This window comes from Sarcophilus harrisii, chromosome 2 (assembly GCF_902635505.1).
Source record: "Sarcophilus harrisii chromosome 2, mSarHar1.11, whole genome shotgun sequence".
NCBI classification, from domain to species: domain Eukaryota; kingdom Metazoa; phylum Chordata; class Mammalia; order Dasyuromorphia; family Dasyuridae; genus Sarcophilus; species Sarcophilus harrisii.
In genome coordinates, this window is record NC_045427.1 from 630,673,367 (window position 1) to 630,685,803 (window position 12,437).

A 12,437-nucleotide genomic window follows, 5' to 3' on the forward strand; every position below is an offset into this window, starting at 1 on the left:
TCCCCATTGAGAATGAAAATGGGCTCCTGGAGAACTGAAGGAGAAGCTGTTGGTCAGATTGCTGCTCTGTGCTTAGGCTTTGCTTTCCCTTGCTCTGCTTGTGGTCTGGATCTGCTCTTCCAGAAGCCCTTGCCCACTGAAAAGCCCACTCCTCTAAGGTACTTTCCTGGGTCTTTAGGTCTCCTGTTCAGAACCTGTTAGCTAGCTGCTGCCGGAGGAGCCACCAAAAGTAGTTCAGAAAATCCTAATTTGATCCAACAGCCCTGTGTTGGGTCCATGCCATATATACACTGAGCTATACTAGACTCTATGCTAGGGCCCAGAATAGTACCTGCTCTCAGGGAGAGAAGTTTTTACTACAGGGAGGAGGATGCAACAAAAATGGTCCAGAGAAAAGCAAGGCAGAGCGTGCTGACAATCTGAGGTAAAGAAGGTTCCATGGCAGAAGTGGGCCCTGGAGGATAGGGCAGTTTGTGTGAGTGTGTGTGTGTGGGGAGGTTGGTCTCTGGCAGTTCGTGGGGGACCCATCAGTCTGAAATAAAGCTGTGAAGGCATGTTAGAACCTGCTTGGACAAGGGGTTAGTTAGTGTGGGGTCTGTGACAGCGTGGAGCCACCGGGATAAAGGGGCCAGAGGCAGGCCCAGGCCTGAGGAAGGTCATTTGGGAAGCTGTTTAAAGGAGGGATTGGAGAGAAATTGGTCGCAGGGAGGCCAGCCAAGAGGTTTACATCACAGCCTCGAGGAGCTGTTGGAGTTCTGACTGAAGATGGTTCTGTGAGAGAATGGGGGGGGGGGGGGGGGGGGGGGGGGGGGGGGGGGGGGGGGGGGGGGGGGGGGGGGGGGGGGGGGGGGGGGGGCTCAAATGGGACACACTGGGAGGGCTCAGAAAAAGGAAGAGGGAAGGGTCTGGGATGATTTCCTGTGGTGACCTTGGTGGTCAAGTGTGTGTGGGAGGGTGAGTTCGCCACCATTTTCATTTGGTGTTTTAAAAATAAATACTGATAATAATTTCTTGTTTTTATACCATTATTTCCTAACATTTCCTTTGCTATATTAAAGATTACAAGAAAAAGGATAATTCAACAAAACTAAGACACTGGAAAAGTCTGACATGATAAACCATAGTCCCTCATTTCTACAAAGCATGAGGGGAAAGGGAATACCTTCTCTTAGTGCCTTTGAATGAAACATGGGTCAGAGCAGATTTGAGGCTGTCCAGTTGAAGGTTGCCTCTTTAAAGAGAGGACGATTGGGGTCCAGCAAAGTCACAAAAGTCACATCAAAGGGGGGAGCCCAGGACTTCTGACCTAAAAGCCCGAGCGCTCTCTGGGGTGCCACAGTGACTCCCTCCACCATTGTTTTGCCATCTTTTTCATGAACGTCTTCATCGTCAGGCATGTTGTTTTCCGGTCCTGCTTTCTTCCCCCTCAGAACAATCACTTTGTTCCACTGACTAAAGGCAGAGAGAACTAAATCACGCATCCAATGTGATGGAGATGCTGCCCAAGACTTCCTCCTGACATTGAGAGCAGCCACTGAGTGCATGAGTTAGTTACTGATGCTGCAAATTCAGTCAGATTCATGAGATCTGTTATCTCTGCTTCCTGTGTTTTTACTGGATTCCATTAGAGTCATTGCCGACAGTCTATTTGAAAAGTATTTATGTGTTCTTTGAGAAACCATACCTGATGATTTTACCTACTCCTTTCCTGTATTGCAAGGACCCACGGGATAAATTCTTGAGTTAACTTCAGTGCCCAATTGTGATTATTCTAATCTTTAGTTTCATCTGTAAAATGGGGATAATAATAGCATCCTCCCTCCCCAACAGAGATGCTGTGAGGATTAAATGAGATAATGAATCTAAAGAGCTTTGCTATATGGGTGCTAACTATTATTATTTACTCCCTAATTGTCCCCTTTCTACATTACTTAATCTTGCAAGTAGCCTCAGAATCACGCAATGGGCATTTGCTTCAGTCACATTGAGACCTGTTCAAGACCTTAGCCTAAAAAGGCCTGATCTGTCTCTGGCCACTGGACTGGGATGGCTCTGAAGGGGAGAGTGAGGCCAGGGACCTTGCACAGCTGCCCTCCCTTTAATCTGGTTCCCTTGCATGTTGTGGAATTACCACCCTGAGGTCCTGGTCCTTTCTGAGAATGAAGGACAAATCACAAGACACTTCAGCCTTTTGCCCAATTTTAACAGTGGGATTTGAATTTGGGTCTTCTTTACTTTCAGTTCTCTATCCATTGTTGTGATAGCTGGGGCTGAATTTGGCAGAAAGAGCCCTGTTGCTGCAAATATATGACCTTGAGTCCTGCTTCAGATGGAAAATTGAGTGGCTAACCCCCAACCAGGTCCTACGTAGCTCTAATGATACCAGGACCCGGGCCAGAAAGTGGCTGTTTGGTTTATGATTAAGCCTTCCAGAGCAAGGAAATTCTGTTTGGATGCCAAGATGCCACATTCCCCTTTATGTAGCTCAAGGGACGGTTCATTTATTTGTGCCCTTGCTTCATTACAGTAAGGCATTTTGGACTGGAATCATTCTGCACCAAAGGGAAAGACGTAAATTAGGTTTATATTGAGAAGCTTCCATTTTGGCTCTTGCATTAACAAAGCCACCCATAATCTGATGGATAGGGCAAGTGGCTACCCATTTAACAGTGACTGACTAGCTTGACATTTGCAAATTGGCCACCGGCTTCCCAAGTATTTTGATCGGCTAAAATCTTTGGCCAAGTTCCTTGGGTTTTGTGAGTTTGTTTTTCTCCTCTTTATAAGTGATAGTGCAGAATAATTCTATCTGGGATGGTAGCTGGACTTCTCGAGGGCATTAAATGCAGCTATTAAAATGTCTCCACTTTATTTGGAAAAAGAATTAATGCCAAAAGTAGGAAAAATAACTCAAGTTAAGTATGTACAATTTGAGATTTCTTTTCCTCAAATCCCCCACCCCAAAGGTACATAGTTCAAGACCTGCAGATAAATAACAAAAAGGAATCATTGAACTTGCATGCAAAATATCTTAAAATAATTAAGGTGATTTGTCATTTGACTTTTTGCAAAACACTGCTAACTACGTCCAACAACGTCCGGCTTTGCCCAGCATAAGGCATCTGTTTTCCTACTCTCTGTCGGCTTCTTTCAATGGAGTAGGATTCATAGTGTCCTTCCTTATTGCCACAGCATTCAGAGTGCTGAAGGTAAAATTTGAATCCCATTGCAATTATTGCCTCTAAAAGAAGACTTCTATAGCACGTAGCTATTTCTGTCTGCCAGACAGTCTGTTTTGTGGATCTGACCATAAAAATCTTATGCAAGTATTTTCTTTTAAAAAAAAATTTTTCGTCTCCAGGGCAACACTCAAGTGGACCATCTGTTACCCTCATTCCCATCACTACATGACCAATCCCTGGTGTCTTTCAGGCTGGTATCCATGGAACATTGAGAGTTTCGGGAGAGCCTGCCAATGTGTTGGTTGCACATTTATGGAAGGACATAGAAAAGAACTGGATAGAACGAGGCGAGCTCCCAATCAGGAGGCGTAGAGCTCTCTGGACTTGGAGCTCAGAGGACTTGAATTTGAATCCTGCTTCAGGCACTTCATAGCTGGGTGACCCTGGGCCAGCCCTTGCCCTCTCTCAGGTCAAAATGGCAATCATAATCACACCTTTCTCCCAGGATTGTTGTGAGGATCCAGTGAAATAATATGTTCAAAATGTTTTGTAAATCTTAAAATGTACGTCAATGTTATAGTGTGATGATGGGGTCTGCATAAGAATCACTGATCAACTAAAGCATAATTATCAATAGTTTTGGTGAGCCAATCAGGAAGAAAACCTTAAAATTTGAGCTTTTTCTATTTTAACAAAAAATACCAAGAAAACTTTCTTGTTTGTGTCAGTGTACTTTAGAAAGTTTTATTGTTGAAAGAACTCTGTATTTGGATCTCCAATAATGACCATGCCCCACTCTCCATAAGAGTCTCATCATCTCTTAATTAAATTGTCTCCACTTTGCCTGGACTGTTGTTATAATAGCTTTCCTGTCCATCTTTCTGCCTCAAGTCATTTCTTTGTGCCCCTCAGTTTCTTCATCCATAAAATGGGAATAATAACATACTATCTACCTCAGAGGATTGTTGGGAGAAAAGTATTGGATATATTGTAAAGCACTGTCCAGGGTGTCCCAAACTCTTAGGGCAGTATAAATTGTACTCCAAGACTTTTAGGATGCCTTGTAGATGTAAATTAATAGAGATTATATAGAAGAGACCAACATATATGTTCTAATTCTACTTTCACTAGGATGCTTTTATTTCCTTTTCATTCTTTTTTCTTTTTTATTTACTTTTAAACTATTTCCTTTTCATACTTTTTTCTTTTTTCTTTCCTTTTATACTATTTCCTTTTAAGCTCATTGGTTTCTTTTTGCTTCAGCATTTCAATTTTCCCATGATTTCATCAACATAAGTACCACTTCCCTCCTCCCATCAGGGCAAGTCACAGCTCCCTAAAGCAGCCCTCCCCTCACTCTTCTCCAGTTGAGTCCTGTGACCTAAACAGTGCTCATCTGCAATGCTTTTTAATCAAATGAAATATTTGTGAAGTGCCCATCATAGAGCCAGACACATGGTAGGTACTTACCGAATGCTTGTTTCCTTTCTTTTTGAACTACAATGATATTTCATTACATTGAGTCACTTTGTTGATATAGGAACTCTCAGGGGAGGAAAATCCCCTCTGCCAGAGCAGACTTTTCTCTGCAACTGATGGCCCTGGGCAGCCATTCTTAACCATTTGAACACCATGGCCTGCTGGGACAGTCTAATGAAAACTCTGGACCTTTTTCTCAGAATATTCTTGGGTGCATAAAAGTTAAATGTCCACAGTTACAAAAGGAAGCCGGGTATGCTGGAACATAGTTGTCAAAACATCATTTAAAAAATCAACTTTATAAATGCCAAGTGAAGACCCCTTAGAAGAGATGCCCAGTGCCCCACGTGGGTCACACAGCCAGTGTTTGCCAGTCAGTATTTAACTTGCGGGGAATTCCTGACTTTACTTTTCCATTGGAATACTATCACATTTTTATTTTCCAGGCTTTCAATTATTTTATTTGTTAAGTTACTCTTAAGGGTGAAAAGTGGATTTTATGCTTCTGTCATTGTATCGAGGGCCAGACCAGCTAAGTAGCCATATTCTGTTTGGAGAATCTCCCAGATATCTCCCCTTTAGGCCGCCATCAAGCGTCTCTTTAGTTTCTTCTCTTAGACACTAGCCACTTGAGCTCTCAGCAGCTTGAGAGCTGGTATGGCTCTGTGGTCAAAGTGCCGGGCTTGCCTGTTGTGGGGGCAAGGACCTGGAAGCTGAGTGGCTGCCCATCAGCTGGGGAAGGGCTGAATAAATTGTGGTATATGAATGCTATGGAATATTATTGTTCTGTAAGAAATGACCAGCAGGATGAATACAGAGAGACCTGGAGAGACTTACAGGAACTGATGCTGAGAGAAGTGAGCAGAACCAGGAGATCATTATACACAACAACAAGATTACACAATGATTGATTCTGAGGGACGTGGGGTTTTCCAACAATGAGGGTCAGGCCAGTTCCAATAGACTTGTGATGAAGAGAGCTGTCTGCACCCAGAATATGATGACAATGAGGAGCCCAACATGGTATTTTCACCTTATTGTTGTTGTTTGTTTGCTTCTTTTTTTCTCTTTTTTTCTTTCATTTTTGATTTGATTTTTTTTTTTTTTGGCACACTATGACAAACATGGAATTATGTTTAGAATAATTGCACATGTTTAACCTACATCATCAGACTGTTTGCTGTCTTGGGCGGGAGAGGAAGAAAAAATTGGAATAAAAGGTTTTATGTTGAAAACTATCTTGTCATGTATTTGGAAAAATAAAATACCATCAAAAAATAAAGTCCTGGGCTAGAAGTTCAGATCTGCCCTCTGACATGAGCTGTGGGATCATATGCAAGTATGGGCCCCAGCTTCTCATCTGTAAAATGAGCAAGCTGGGTTAGCTGGCTCATAAAGTCCTGTTCAGCTCTGGTCCGAGCCTCTGAGCTTGGGAAAAGGATCATGGCAAATGGGGTTTGTACTTGAGAACTATGGAAGGGCGGATTTTCCCCTTCTGTCTTGTGTTCCTCACCAGGGGTGAGGTGGAAGGAGGTCAGGTTGATGTCTTTAGTCATGACTGAGAAAAGATTCCTGGGAGGGGGATGTGATTTTCCACTGCTGGCATGGCAGCTCCATGTGGACCTGACCTAGTTTCCAAGGGCTGGTACATGAAGAAGAAAAGGGGGCAGAGGAGGAGCCCCCCAATGAGTTGGTATTTTGGTAGGTTTCCTTAGCCATGGTCAGATGGGATGCCAATGGGCTGCTTAGCTCTTCAAGGACGTGCCAGGCCACCTGCTCCCAGATTATAAGAAGCTTAAATCAGGATGCCCCATGTTCTGGAAACTCTAGTTCTCTGCTTTATTAAAAAAAAATTTCCCCCTTAGTCGTGAAGCAAAATTCTTTTTCCCCCAAAACTTCAATCCTCATTGAATATTTTTTATTTAGAGTGCTGCTATTTCTTTCTTCAATTATAGCAATGACTTCTCAACTAATGTCCCTGCTTCAAGTCTCTCCCCCTCCAATCCATCCTTCACACAAAGGAACACAATGATTTTTACAAAAGCCCAAGTTTAATCCCATCATCCCTCCTCTCTCCCTCAATAAACAGTCATGGATCCCTATTACCTCTAGGGTCAAACATGAAATCCACTGGTATTTAAAGCTCTTCCTAGCCTAGCTTCAATTTAGTTTTCAAGCCTTGTTGCTCCCCTTCAGAAACACCACCATCCAGACAAACTGGCTTCCTTATTCTTAATCATCCATGACTCCATCTCCCACTTCTAGGTTTTTGCATTAGCTTTCTCCCATCCCTGGACCCAGCTTTCCCACATCTATGCTGAGCAAGTCACTTAACCGTTCCTAGCCTCGGTTTCCTCATTTGTAGAAAGGAGATAATTTTTGCATCTCCTATCACAAAAGGAGGTGTTTCCTGGTACCTTTGGCTGCTAATGCCTTCTTCAGGTTCTTTCATATATAATTTGTATATACCTAGTTATTTACATATTCCTATAGATTGTAAACTCCTTGAGAACAAGGACTTTCACTCTTCTTTCTATCACTAACACTTATTACAATGCCTGGCTTATAATTGGTATTGATAAATGTTTATTGATGACTGGCTGACCCGCCCTGTAAGTATTAAGGCTTTATGAGTGTAAGTTGTTAATTAAAAGAGGAAGAAATGGGGTTGGGGAAGATGTGACTTTTTCCTTGTCTATTCATCCTGATTCCTTATAATGTCATCCTCTTACTCAGAGGCTTTCCAGCTTGGAAGGCCCTGCCAGGCCCTGCCCTCGGCTCTGAGCTAGACACAAGAGAGGCGCATTTATATACTTGTGTGACACTGGGCAAAGTCCCTCCACCTCTCTGTGTCTCAGTTTATTTAGGAGTAAGGTCTTAAAACTCTGGACAGACACCTCCCTTATAAGGAATATAATGCCCTTTGTGAGGTAGGTAGTCTGGGAATTGTTGTTCCTATTTAAAAGAGAAAGTAACCATTTCAGAAGCCAAGTGATTTGTCCATGGTCACACAGATAGTAGGTATTATATGTAGGATTTGAATACAGATCTTAAGCAGCATGGAGGTCAGGGAAGACCTCAGGGAAGAGAGGAGCCCTGAGGAATGGATAGGATTTTGATGGCAAAGAGATAGAAGGGAGAGGATCTCCTGAGGTCTGTTTGTGAATGTCAATGTGAGGCTTATAAAGTGTTTTGCAAACCTTCAAGCACTAACTAAATGTTCGCTATGATGATGGTGATGGTGATGATCATGATGGTGATAGTGATGATCATGGTAATGATGATGATGGTGATGATCATAATCATAATGGTGATGCTGATGATTGTGATAATGATGGTCATGATCATGATTGTGATGGTGATGATTGTGATTGTGATGGTGATGATCATGATGGTGATGGTGATGATCATAATGATAATGGTGATGATCATAATGGTGATAGTGATCATGATGATGATGATGGTGATGATCATAATCATAATGGTGATGGTGATGATTGTGATTATGATGGTCATGATCATGATTGTGATGGTGATGATTGTGATTGTGATGGTGATGATCATGATGGTGATAGTGATCATGATCATGATGGTGATGGTGATGATCATAATGATAATGGTGATGATCATAATGGTGATAGTGATCATGATGATGATGATGGTGATGATCATAATCATAATGGTGATAGTGATGATTGTGATTATGATGGTCATGATCATGATTGTGATGGTGATGATTGTGATTGTGATGGTCATGATCATGATGGTGATAATGATCATGATCATGATAGTGATGGTGATGGTGATGATTGTGATTATGATGGTCATGATCATGAGTGTGATGGTGAGGATCGTGATTGTGATGGTGATGATGATGATGGTGATGGTGGTGATCATGATCATGATGGTAATGATCATCATGATGCTTATATGATGATGGTAGTGATGATGATGATGGTGGTGGTAGTGATAGTGATGATGATGATGAAATAGAGAATGAAGGGGTGGCTAGTTGGTACAGTGGATAGAGCACCAGCCCTGAGTTCAAATCCAACCTCAGACACTTAACACTTCCTAGCTGTGTGACCCTGGGCAGGTCACTTAACACCAGTTGCCTCAGCAAAAAAAAAAAAAAAAGAAAGAAAGAAATAGAGAATGAAGAGGTGAAGGTGGGAACGTTGTTTTCTGTTAGGAAGTTCTTGCCTGTTTGGTCACCTCTCTACCTCTTTGCCTTGCTCCAACCAGTAGCCCTGAATTTAAATTTTTTTCTTAGCCTATTCCTGGGAAGAGTACAGAAAAGACCCAGGAAATGTTTTCCACTCCTAAATTCCATGAGTAGATCCAATTTAGAATATTACTGGAGCAGAGTGAGAAAAACTGACTTCAGGATTACCTGAAAACCAATTGACTAGTGATGAGTTCATTCAGTGATTAATTTTAAAATGCCAGGCCTTCTGTCTGTTGTGGCGTTACACTTTAAAATGCAGCTGGTTAGAAAAATCCCAGGGGTTCAGCTTGTTTCTCCTCTCATTTCATATAAGTGGGAAGATGGGATTCAAACCCAAAAGGATTTCAGATCCTATCTAACTTGATTGTCCATTTCACAGATGAGCAACTGAGGCTTAGGATAGTGAAGGAGCCAGGATTCAGCACTAGGACTTCTTCCAAATCCAGGCTTCTTCCCCCAGTTTTTCTTCCTTTTTGTACAGTCCTCTGATGGCAACAGTGTCTGCCAAAAAACTATCTCTACCCTTGAAGATGGGCACATGCCCTGCAACTTATACCCTTAGAGACTTATGTAGGGGCACTACAGGTTATGTGACTTGTCCAGGGTCACTCACATAATAACTTGGGCACAGGACTTCCTCACTCTTAGACCAGCTGTATTCTCTAATCCACGTTACTTCTTTTCCCACTAAGTCAGACTATAATATCACAGGGACTCTTATTTTTGAGATACATCATTACACAGACACTACAGACTAGCGTCTAAACGGGAGGGAGAAAACCTTGCTTTGTGCTGCCAAATAATAATAATAACTCACAATTATAGAGTGCTTTAAGTAATGATGCTGTTAACATTTTAATTTTAGTTCTTATCCTACTAGTAATTTTCAAATGACCTTTAATTTTAGTTAACGTGATTGTTTATCGTGAAGCAACATAGCATTATGGAAAAACTATTGGACTTGACACTGGGAGACCTGAGTCCAAGTAACAGCTCTGTCACTAACTCATTATACAATCTCAGGCTAGTGAGGCCTTTTCTCACTTTCTCACAAAAAGAACCTCAGTTTCTTTTTCTGTAATAAGTGAACAAATAATATTTGCACTATCAAGAAGATGGCTATTAAAGCCCCCCACAAAATATTTTGTAAATATGAACTGTGTATTCAAAAGAAAAATCAGACTATTTTACAAATTGGAATAAATTCAGGTTCTTTTTATCGGATAGGATTTTTCTTTAGTCAGAAAATGATTTTAAAACTGGAACGAGGATGAAAACTTGAGAGAATCAAAGTATGGACATGAGAAAATATGAAGCAGTTTATGAATGATTGAAATAAGGAAGAATATCAAATCTAGTTAGCCTTATGAAGAGACTTGTGCTCTGAGGATATTAAGTAAGGTTATTTTGTGTAGAATCAATCAACAAGAATTTATTAAGCACCAACAATGTTCCCGGAACTGTAATAATCAATGGGAATATCTATTTTTGCCCACCTGCATTTTTGATTTCCTTCACAGGCTAATTGTATGTACACTATTTCAAAGTCTGATTCTTTTTGAACAGCAAAATAACTGTTTGGACATGTATACTTATATTTTATATAATTTATACTTTAATATATTTAACATGTATTGGTCAACCTGCCATCTGGGGGAAGGGGTGGGGGGAAGGAGGGGAAAAGTTGGAACAAAAGGTTTTGCAATTTTCAATGCTGTAAAATTACTCATGCATATAACTTGTAAATAAAAAGCTATAAAAAAAATAATCAATGGGAATATAAAGACTCAAGTGAAATTATCCCTCCACAGTGAAAGAAATCCTAGGGATGCTCCAGAAGTGTGGATATAATGTGAGAGCAGATGGAGTGTAAAGCTGAGGGAGTGTTGGCAGTGGTGGATTGGTGATTTTGGATTCACTTTCTTTGGGTTCTTCCTTCGTCTGAAAGTCATCAATAGAAGAAAAAAACAGAGAAACACAAAGTGTTGTGGGGTTTTTTCTCCATATCTGGGACCTCGGGGAAATATCACCTTCGGTGCTCTCTCCCTTTCAGAGTGCTAAAGCTCAATCTCATTTCTTAGAGAAGGTTTTAGAAATCCATCAATGAATTATCCTGAAATCATAGCTAAGGGGTATGATGCTCAGTAGAAGCATCATGAATAGGAGAATAAATAAATAGTGCTTAAAAACAATCCAAATGGAGTAGAGATCAGATTTTTGGAAATCTCGTAATAAGATCAGCTAAAGTGTATCATTCCCCAAACATTCATAAGTTAGCTTTTCATGAGAAAAATAATCAGAAAATGAATTGAATTTCTTAATATTTGGATGTTGACCTTTTTCATCATCAAAGATAGTGGAAAAACCACAGTATTTAATTTTTAATGTATGACTGAATGAATAAAAATGAAAAAAAAATAGATGAATTGAAGAAAGAATTAAGACCAAGGACATTAAGCAACACAATTTTGAAATCATAATTGCATCATGTCAAAGGTATCACTAATAGTAAAAGCTAAAAAAAGGAATGAGAAAAAAAACAAAGAGTAACTGTTAACATACAAGTTGACATTTTCATCTTTGTTAACTCTTACAAGATCACAGATACAGAATATCGGTAATATTTCTATGTAAGTATGAGAAGATAGACAATAGAGCTTTGGAAAATGACTTTTTTAAGTGAAAGTCCAGGATGATACAATGTCCTGATCGATGGAGAGAGACAGAGCATATAATATCTCATATGTGTCCTGCACATTTAGAGATTAGTAAGGACAGCCCCCTCATTTTATAGATTTAGAAACTGAGACCCAGAAAATAGGCATTAAATGGCAGTGTTGGAATCAGCACCAGGATCTTCAGGCTCTTAATTCAGTATTTTTTCCACCCGGACTGATGTTCACATAGGACATTATGGTTTTCAAAAGACTTTACAGACATGATTTAATTTGATTTTCAACAATTTTGTGAGATAGGGATGACAGCGGTTATTCTCCCTGCTTTTTTAGGGAAAATCAGAGAGTTAAATGACTTGCCCATAGCCACACAGCCCCTAAGTGTTGGATTCTGAGCCAGTTGACTTTGGACATAAAATGCGGGCTTCTTTCTGCCAAGCCAACAAGCCTGTCATCCAAGGGCCAACCAGCTAAATTAGCAGAGATTCATTATTATAGATTAGCCATAGGATGCTGACATTTGTAGCCCTAATGCCTCATGGAGACCATTGATTAAGGGCTGGAGAATGTGGCTCTGACCCTGGGGAAATCCCAGCTGCCTCTGATGCTGGCCCGAGAGTCCAGACATTCCCAGAACCTTCCACTTCTGGAAGGTAATTTCCTAAGATGTGAAGAACAAGCCCTTAATTACATTGTGTGCTGAATGAACTGAGTGGGCAAAGCAGAGACATGCCGTTTATAGACGGCTGTCACCTCCGACTGCTCCATCCTTATCATCCCTTCACACCTTGTTGTCAGTCTTTGATGCTCAGCAGTCCTTTTCCTCCACAGCCCCTGACTTAGCCTATAAACATTCCAGCCACCTTCTTCTCC